The sequence below is a fragment of the Aythya fuligula genome, chromosome 1, assembly GCF_009819795.1.
Source record: "Aythya fuligula isolate bAytFul2 chromosome 1, bAytFul2.pri, whole genome shotgun sequence".
NCBI lineage: Eukaryota > Metazoa > Chordata > Aves > Anseriformes > Anatidae > Aythya > Aythya fuligula.
In genome coordinates this window covers 113427785-113436927 of record NC_045559.1, presented here as the reverse complement: position 1 = coordinate 113436927, position 9143 = coordinate 113427785, and positions in this window count along the sequence as shown.

Genomic DNA, 9143 nt, shown 5'->3' with positions numbered 1-9143 from the left:
TCCAGTATGGCTTTATTGCAATGATAGCAGTTCAGCTGTGAGGAGGACAGTGCAGAGGGGGCAACAAGGAAAAGAAGCAGACTTATAAAATAGGGATGGCTGGCAGTGCAGAAAATGGAGCATGAAACCACAGCGCTTTAAAAAGCAAGTGGTGAAAAGGGCAGTCGTTTGAGGAAAAAATGTGTTTGGGTGTCTCTTGTTTTTGAGGAATGATGAGCTGATTCTCCTTCCTGTAGCAGCCAGAACTCCCTCGGTGTCTGTGACAAGCTTTGCTTTTATTGACTAGGTTTTTATTTATCCCTTGCAGATGGCCAAGCATGGAGCCTCGTGGACCTTCCCTGATGTTGATCCTGGCAGCTGAAGGAACATCACAGCATCACTGAAGACTTGCAGGTTTGCCGACCCAAATGTGAATGCCCCCGCAACACAAGGACGATGCCCCAAACCCACGTCAGCCCCCAGAGCTCATTGCTATGAGCTGGTGGCTGGAGATAAGCTTTGGTGAGAGCTGTGCCCCATCAGGGGTGGCTGAGCATACTCACACGGGACTTGTCCAAACATAGATGGCGCAACAGTTTAACTAATCTTTACACTGTTAATTCTGAGGCTGTAGCTCTACAGCTCTCCTAAAACTAGATGTCTGCACAGGCACAGCTATGCTGATTTAGAAACAGCGATGAACAGCCGGGGTGTAAGGCTGCCTCTAAATCCGTGGCAGCTCCAACCAAAACAGCGTCCGACTGCCCCAAAACAGGCGGCTCTGCCTGGCTGTGAGCCCATTTGTCTGACCTGTGCCTGCAGACTCAGGGGTGAAATCTGTGTTTATGGTCCTGCCAGAGGCTGCCAGAGCCCTCAAAACCTCTCATTCCATACAGCAATTAAGGGATTTTACCTTCGTAATCACCCTCTGATAGGGAAAGCATGCATTCTTGTTTTACCAACTGTAAACAGATCTACAGGATTAATTAAGTGACTAGATTAAGGTCATGCAGGAAGCTGTGGTTGTGCTGGAAATTTCAGCGCAGGCCTCTCCAAACCCTTGCCTGGCTCCCCAGTCATCAGCCAACTGCCTGGCTGCAGGAACATGAGGCAAATTTGCATCTTGTAAAGTGCCCGGGCTGTTCCTGACATTAGGGATTTGCATCGCTGGCTCAAGTTCCTGATTTCTATTATTAGGCCTATTATATATCTCTGCATGTTGTGTTTGCTGTAGTAAGAGATCATAAAAGATATAAAGAGATAGTATTGTATCCCCAGACGCTATTTAGATGTGATTGTGACAGCAGGGCTATGAAAACCAGGCTATTATTTTAATACATCTACCTTGCCAAGCTCTGAAAGCCAGAAAGGAGATACAACTAGTACAGCTATGGCACATCTGGAAACACTTCTGTGCTGGGCAGGTGAGGAGCCCTGGCACAGGCTGCCCAGAGAGCTGTAGGGGCTCCTCCTTGGGGATCTCCAAAAGCCACCTGGGCATGGCCCTGGGCAGCCTGCTTTGGGTGGCCCTGTTTGGGCAGGGCTTGGTGCAGGTGTCCTCCAGGGGTCCCTTCTCACCTCACACATCCCACAATGCTGTGATATGCGTGGAGTTTCACTCTAACCTTTTTTTTATTATTTATTTATTTATTTATTGGTGTGTGTGTAGATCCTGCTTTGATGGAGCGGCACCAGAGGCGTGCTTGCTTCACAAAGTTTATTCTGAGAGCGTCCCGCCTGAACAAAGGCGAGCTCCCGCTTGTTGCATGGGCAGAAGGTGGAATCCTGGTGGGGTGGCGCATGCCTGGAAAACACGCGGTGCCTGCTGATAGCTCATGGTGCTGACGTTTAGCTGAAGGGCATTCGTTCCGCAAGTCACACCCCTTCCCTTAAGAAATAAAGGACATTTCCTTTATAGTAACACTCAACTCTGAAAATTCCCCTCCGTGTTTTTTTTTTTTTTTTTTTTTTTTTTTTTACTGAAAGTATCCAGGAAAATTTGCCAGGCTTATCTTTACAACTGACCCCTGTGGAAAGGACAAAATGGTCCTAGGTGTGGACACATCAGATAAGCAGCTTCTAGGCATCAAAAGCTCAACATGACTGCTGCTGATGGGCTGAGGGCTGGTGTTGAGCCCGCTGCCAAACCAGCCAAGCAGTGCAGAAGTTCCCTGGTGGCCATGCAGATCGTCTGCTTGCATGGCAGGCATCCCTTCTGCCCTGCCTCAGACCACGCGAGAGCAGCATGGTTAAAGCAGCAGGTTTTCTGTTTTACTGTTAGTAGCAGAATCTGCGAATGAATCTGGGAAGAAGGGGAAATGGCCATGAGATGAAGCTGTACAAAGAAAAGAACTAGGAAGACAACACGTGTGAAATCCAGCTAACTGTAGGGACGGAGAACTGGGTAGCTAGTAGTAAAGTGAAAACCCACTCATACTTGTCCATATGGCTAAGGAAATTTGTTTAACTGTTCTTGCCTTCCATTTTCATATCCATTAGGTCAGCTGGAGCACGTTATCATGGTGGCTCAGAGAGCAATTAGCTCAAAGCTCCAGGTACAAGTACTTGCAGAAGCAAATGGAAAATCACACTGTTAATATTAGCACTGAATTTATTCACCTTGTCCTCCGGTCAGGAAATTGAAACAATGGAATGCAATTTTATGTGAGCAACACAGCTTAATTGCCAATAACAAATACTCCCAGTGAACTGTTTAAGAACAATTGATGGATGCTAACTGGAAGATTGCATCACTTCGAGTCATGAAAGTGTGCTTGGAAATAGATAGAGGCTTGGTTGTTCCAAAGAGAAAATAGTGGTATTGCTGGGTGAGTTGTCTGATACAAACACCCAGGCATCTTCAATCAGCAGGAAGCGGGCTTAACGGGATGGGGAGGGATGGAGAACCAGAATCTGCAACACAGTCCGAAGGAAAGTGATTGATGGAGGAGAAAACAAGGGAATTAGCAAAACTGATAAGAACACGGCAGAGTTTTGGCTGTGCTCTTTGTAACTTCAGAAATGCCCAGAAATTGAATGGCTTGTTACTTTGCCAGTATTAATGTTAGGTTAGACAGCCTGCCCCTCTTCCTCCCTGGTGGATGAACTTTTTATGATGCTTACTTACTCTTGTCTATCTCTGCTGCATCACTGCATCATTTTCTCTGCCTCCACAGATGATGGATAACTAAAGATAGTAGCTCTTTCTTACGCAGTTCCTTGACAGCTGGCAGTAAGTGACCTGTGTCTCTGCAGATGTACATATGATTCAGTTGTTCTGTCGTTTGTGTTTCACTAATCCTAACTCTTTATCTCCCGGATGCATTTGCCTTCCAGGCTCTGCTGCCATCACCTGCGTGGTGATTGTGGCTGCTCAGGGTTTTCCCTTGTTCCCGTTATTTGCCATGACCTGAGCTCACAGGAACTTGCAGGGGTCTTGCACCTTTGTCGTTGCCCTTACTTTTTTCACGTCAGTGTATTTGCGCTGGATTTCTAAGGTCTTTTAAAAACTTCTTGTTGTGATCTGCCTTGCAGCACTCTTTGCCAGCCCTGCTTTGGAGGCGGTGAAGAGCAGTGCCATTTTTGGGCTGGTTTTTGGATTGGTTCTGCACAAAACCTTCACAAGCACCTGGTAAGTACAGCCAAAGTGGTGCTGTTTATTGGCCGTGAGTGCATACCAGCAAAACACGTGTGATACCTCCTGCTGGTGGCAGAAAAAGGAAAACCACTTTGATGAAGTATTAAAAGACTGTTTTGCTTTTGCAGATGCCACAGAAAATTCAATTCAGCCAGAAACTAAAATACCTCTGTGTATACAATGGCAGCATTGACGCTGTTTTACTTTAGGCATGTAGCGTAGGCACTTTGGATCACACCCCCGTCTTTCTTGGTCTCTTTCTTGACTATATAGGGAGTTTGGTCAGCTAACTTTGGTCCTGAATCACACCCACAGCAGATGACTAACGCTGCCCTAAACAGAGATCTGTAGTGTAAACCCTCATCATTTCCCCTGGTGCTTTTGGTTGGCAGGTGTGGTACCCGGAGGCGCGATGTGTGTGACTGGGGCCACGTGGGGGGCTCTGACCTGTCCCCAGAGACACCCCAGGGGCTCCTCCTCAGTCTCCAGGAACTCTCCTTCTGAGCTCCGAGAGCATTTCCTAGAAAGGAAGCAGGGGCTGCTCCGTGGGCAGCATGCTTGATGTGCCCATTTGGTGTCTGGCTGCTGGTGGCACCAGAGGGGAGGTATTTGGGGGGCTGCTGGGAGCAGGGATGAAGCGAGGTGCCCGCTTAGCTGAGCATCTCTCCACCAAGGGTGTCTCTGACCCCACTGTCTATCCCACTGCCCCAGCTGATCTCTTTTCCAGCAGTGTTGTCATACCTTCCCATTCTCCTTTCACCCAGCTTTCAAGCTCTTTTGTGGCAAGGACGTAATTATATAAATTGCTCTCTGTAGTTACTAGCAGGCTGTAAAACTAATAACTTGAAGCAGTGCCCTAGCCTGGATAATGCCCTGGAATCTGGAACAGTGAATGCCAGGTAAATTTGTAGCTGGCATAGAAGTGTTACAATTTTCTGCTGAACCACCAACGTGCCTGAAATGCTCCTTAAAAACTTTCTAATGCTTGGGTGCATCCCTCTCTTTCTCTTTTTTGTTTTAATGGCACGGGCTGTTGCAGTGCTGCAGCAATGTGTCTGAAAGGTGTGGCAAGGGGGTGAGGTGTGATTGTTGCTCATAAAGCACTTTAAAAAACTCTGCCCCTCAAACGTACAAACAGAGCAAGCTTCTGAATTGAAAGTGAACTCAGTGCAAGTGTGTTGAGTCAAAACTTACACCAAGAGAGGAAAAAAAACCAACCAATCCCTAGAAAATCAATGAGGGGTGGCCCATTCAGGCTTTCTAGCTACAAACCACTGAGATGTCAGCACTTGCTGGGAGGTGCAGCTCCTCCTGGGGGCTCTCCCCACCTCCTGGGGGACACCGGGAAGAAGAGCCCGGGTCCTCCACCAGTGTGCAGGTGCTGGCTGTGGCAGTCGCAGAGCTGAGTCGTCCTCGGTGTGAGGACAAAACACTCCTTCTGCAGCCACTCTCCCTGTGGTGGCCACGCAGCCAGGGGACTGCCTGTGCCTGATGCTTTGGGTTCGGGGCTCTGCCTTCACCGCTGCAGGGCAAGGGAGTAAGAGCGTGTAAGTGTTGGCAGGGCGGCCACGGCTGCTTTCTCCTCATTTCTTGGAGCCACGTGGCTGCTGATCCTTACGTAAATAAGACTCACTGACCCAAATGGACAGGCAGTTTGACGTGCAAAACCCCCATCTGTTCTGTGTAGAAGAAAACTGTTGTTGGCCTGGCATTTGGGGCTAGCACAGGACCAGGATTTGGGGGGTTACAGCCTCCCCGCCTCCTGCTGCCCCACTCAGATCACTGTCTGCATCCACATGGCAGTGAAACCACCCACGAGCTCTGGAAAGAGCCTGCACATTTTTCACACTTGCCTTTGCAACTCTGCGCTCCGGCACTCACAGGCTGGCTGGCCAGAGAAAGCTGGGCACGCTCTCAGGAGCTGGGTGTTTCCACAGCGTGCTTGGTGGATGTGAAACAGCAGCCCCGAGTCAAGTCTCCGGCAGGAAATGTTTCTTACTCATGCTATGCTCACATGATGCCCTGTGCTGGCAGCCAAGCTCATGAAGAACAGGCGCCTCTGCCAGCCACACGGATGGGCTCCAGGTGTGAGCGGCTCCATGGGCCGAGCGTGATCACAGCGCTCCTGCACAGGGACAGGGGCTCCAGAGCCCCGGGCTGCCTGCAAAAACTGAGCTGTGGGGGCTTGGGCAAGCCCCTTACACTTCATCCCGGTCCTCCTGTGTGAGAAAAGAGAATAATATTTGCTTGCCGACCTCGCTGGTGAGGTGGGAGAGGCAATGAATGTCTGCACAGTGCTGCGAACATAGGAGGTGTTATACAAATGTGTGGCATCCAGGTGCCAAGCCGCGCGTTTGAACACCGCAGGAAAGGGAAATACGGCCTTCAGACAGTTGTGGGTCTAGCAAGGTAGGTTTATTGCAGACAGGAATGCTTAAACTCACAAATAAAGGAGGTGCCAAAATGCATTTATTAGGAGGTGATGGACTGCAGGCACCCCACGAAGCACGGGTGGCACCGGGCAGCAGACACCGAAAGGTGAAGTGCTGCATCCACAGCATGGTGACTGCAGGCACCGAACGTCTGGGAGGGCACGGGCAGAGGTGAAGGAGGGCACGAAGGAGGCTGGTGTTTCCCGAAAGCAGCCTATGAATAGAGCTAGGGTGACAATAGCGAGTGCTACAAGCCCCTGCCTGCAAATACTTGTCAGCGCTGCTGTTGGGCACACACCAGAGGCGTTTATTTTCCTGCAAGGTGATGCGTACTGGAAGCACGACCATGGCACTGCTAGGTCCCCTGCCATGGGGAGATCCCACATGTATCCCCCTCCCCAAACCTCCCCAAGAACTGCAGCAGCTCGAGGCACTGCTGACACCCCTGAATTTGGGAGGATTCAAAGCCCCCACGTTTCAGTGCTGGCACAGCGGCGTGAAAGAGAAAGCAGAATCTGCTCGGTTTTGCTGGGCATGGCTACGGGCATGCTCTTCTCTGAAAACATTTTACAAGGAGGGAAGGTGCAGTGATGCCTTATTGCATCGAGATGCGTTGGAGTCAGATGCTCAAAAGGAGAATGAGAACGCCTGTGTTAATGGTTTCGGAGCCGCCAGCCCCGGGTAGGTGCGTGACCGCAGCGCCTGTGCTGTGGCGCAGGGCTCGCGGCGCGGCCTCCCCATGGCAACCCAGGCAAACAAACTGAGAGCTGCAGGGAAGGCATGACTGAAGGGAAAGGGGCAGGGAGCAGCCAAACTATTTTTATATTTCCGAACTGCGCAGCAGTTATTTTTCGCTTTTGCATGCTGAATTCTCCTCATGGTGCGTTTACTTAGGGGGCGAGATCCCTTTGCTTTTCCTTGGTTTTCCCTTAGCTGCAATCTGCCTGAAGAGCTTTTTCTGAGTGAATGCACATCTCTGTGCACACGTGTAACATTCATTTCCCTACTGTGTGTATTAATTAATACCATCAGTGTGTACAATTCATCCCTCATCTCAGCATCTGCCAGGCCCTTCTCATCAGAGCTGGGACATCTGAGAGGAGAGCATGGGCACTGTCCCTGGGTTACTGTGTCCCTCCAATAGCTGGGGTTTGTTACTGGCTGCTGCTTGATGGCCCCTAGGCTGAGCCTGGGGATCCCATAGCACCTCTGGGACCTTTCTGGTCCTCCTACTCCTTGGAGGCCTTCTCCCCATGACCCAGTGTGGGAGCAGGTGCTAGTGGCCACGGTGGAGGGGCTATCCCCAACCCTCCTCTGAGCTATGTGGGCCCAAGGGTGCCCAGCATCTATGCTGGTTATCTGAGGTACAAGGGGCACCATTAAGCCTAATGCCAGTTGTGATAGCAATGAGGTGTAGTTGCTCTGCTCAGTGGGACATTAACACAGAAGGCTGAGGACACCAAGCACATGAGCTCAGGAGAGGGTTCCAAAAGTTCCAGCGGTGCTCAGGCGAGGGTACCAAAAGGTCCCTGGCCAGTTCAGAGAGGTGGCAGCATGTGCTGGCAGCCGTGTCACGCACGTGCACCCAAAATCCCTGGGGTGAGATTAGAGTTCCAGGGCACCTGTTGCCACCCCTGGAAAGCACCTCTGCAAACCCTGCGGCCAGATGGGTCTTCTTCAGTGGTGAGGGGCAACGGTGGTCTGGGTTATGAGTAGCAAGAGCCAGCTAGGAAACATCTCTCCTCTCCATATGACAAAGTGACAGATATGTTTTCTTTCCGAAATGAATGCCCTTTGACTGCTTTGTGTGGGATGTGAGGAGCAAAGAGATGGGTCTTCTCCTCCTCTCTCCGGTGGCAGGAACTGGACAAGGCAGCCAAGGCCGAGGGCTCCCATGCCAGGGTGGGATTTGACTCACCCACCTTTACTTATCTATGCTACAGCTGCCTACATTGACACCTTTATGGTTTACAGGGGAAATGGGTGTGTTTTGGGTGTTAGCAAAAGCTGGTCTGTTTTTGCTTTCTGTCTCGGGGTAAGTTAAATTGCCCTAGATTTTCCTCTTTAGCCCGGGCAAATGTAAAGTGATTTCACTTAGCTTTACTCATAATGTAAGAAAACGTGTAAGGCTCCCAAAGTTATGGTAACTTCTTTTCTATTTCAGTGTGGAGAGAGAAGAAATTCAGTGGCTCAAAAAACAAAGGCCAGCTGTGCTGAGAACAATGCTGTCATGCTTTCTCCTGTAAATCTGATTTTGCACTTAAAAGATTCTTCAAGTATTTTGGGGGAAGGATTTTCATAGTGAATCATAAAAGCACGAAGCAAAGTGAAGGACTTGACTTAAGAGGCAGCTGTCTCTTGTGTGCTTTTGCTTGTTTTTACTTTTCTGCTAGCTTTAAAAGTCAGTCTGGAAGTCCTAGGTATAGCAGAAAGAAATGAGCTTGGCATCCATGCTTACTTTGTTGCAGCCAGTCTCCAGTAAGCCTGGGTTAGGACACCACCGTGTCAGGCAGTGTGCAGACAGTTCCTATCTCATTCATCACAGAAGCAGTAGCTGTTGCTGGTGGTCATCATATGTTTGATATTTTTCTCCTGGCAACTCCTCGAGGTTCAGCAGCTTTCGCCAGTAAGCAGCCAGCGGGGCCAGGCATGAAGCCCTGACATGGGAAAGAGCATTTTCTGGGCAGTAATTTATAGCCCTGAGTTTGCACAGCCATCACTGGAACATGTGGCAGACGTCACAGCAGCTCCTGCTGCAGTCATCCTGCAGAAATGTTTCTTCTTACTGGAAAATACTTGTTTATGGAGATGCTAATCAAACCGGTACTTCTCTCGGGGCTTTTCATACGCTTGGAGGTCAAGTTTCGGCATGCAGTATGTTACATGCTAACTAGGCAACTGAACAAATGAATCAACAGAAAAATTAATGAGATTTCAAAGGTGGAGACAAGTCAGAGCCGCTTTGTTCCACCTGTATGTAAATGTAGCTTCAGAAATCCCCGAGATACTTCCCAGGGGTTGTAGCCGCCTGCTCAGCCCGGTGCAGTGCTGTGCCTTGCTGCTGGGACGGGTCGGATGAGATGGCACCGAGCGTC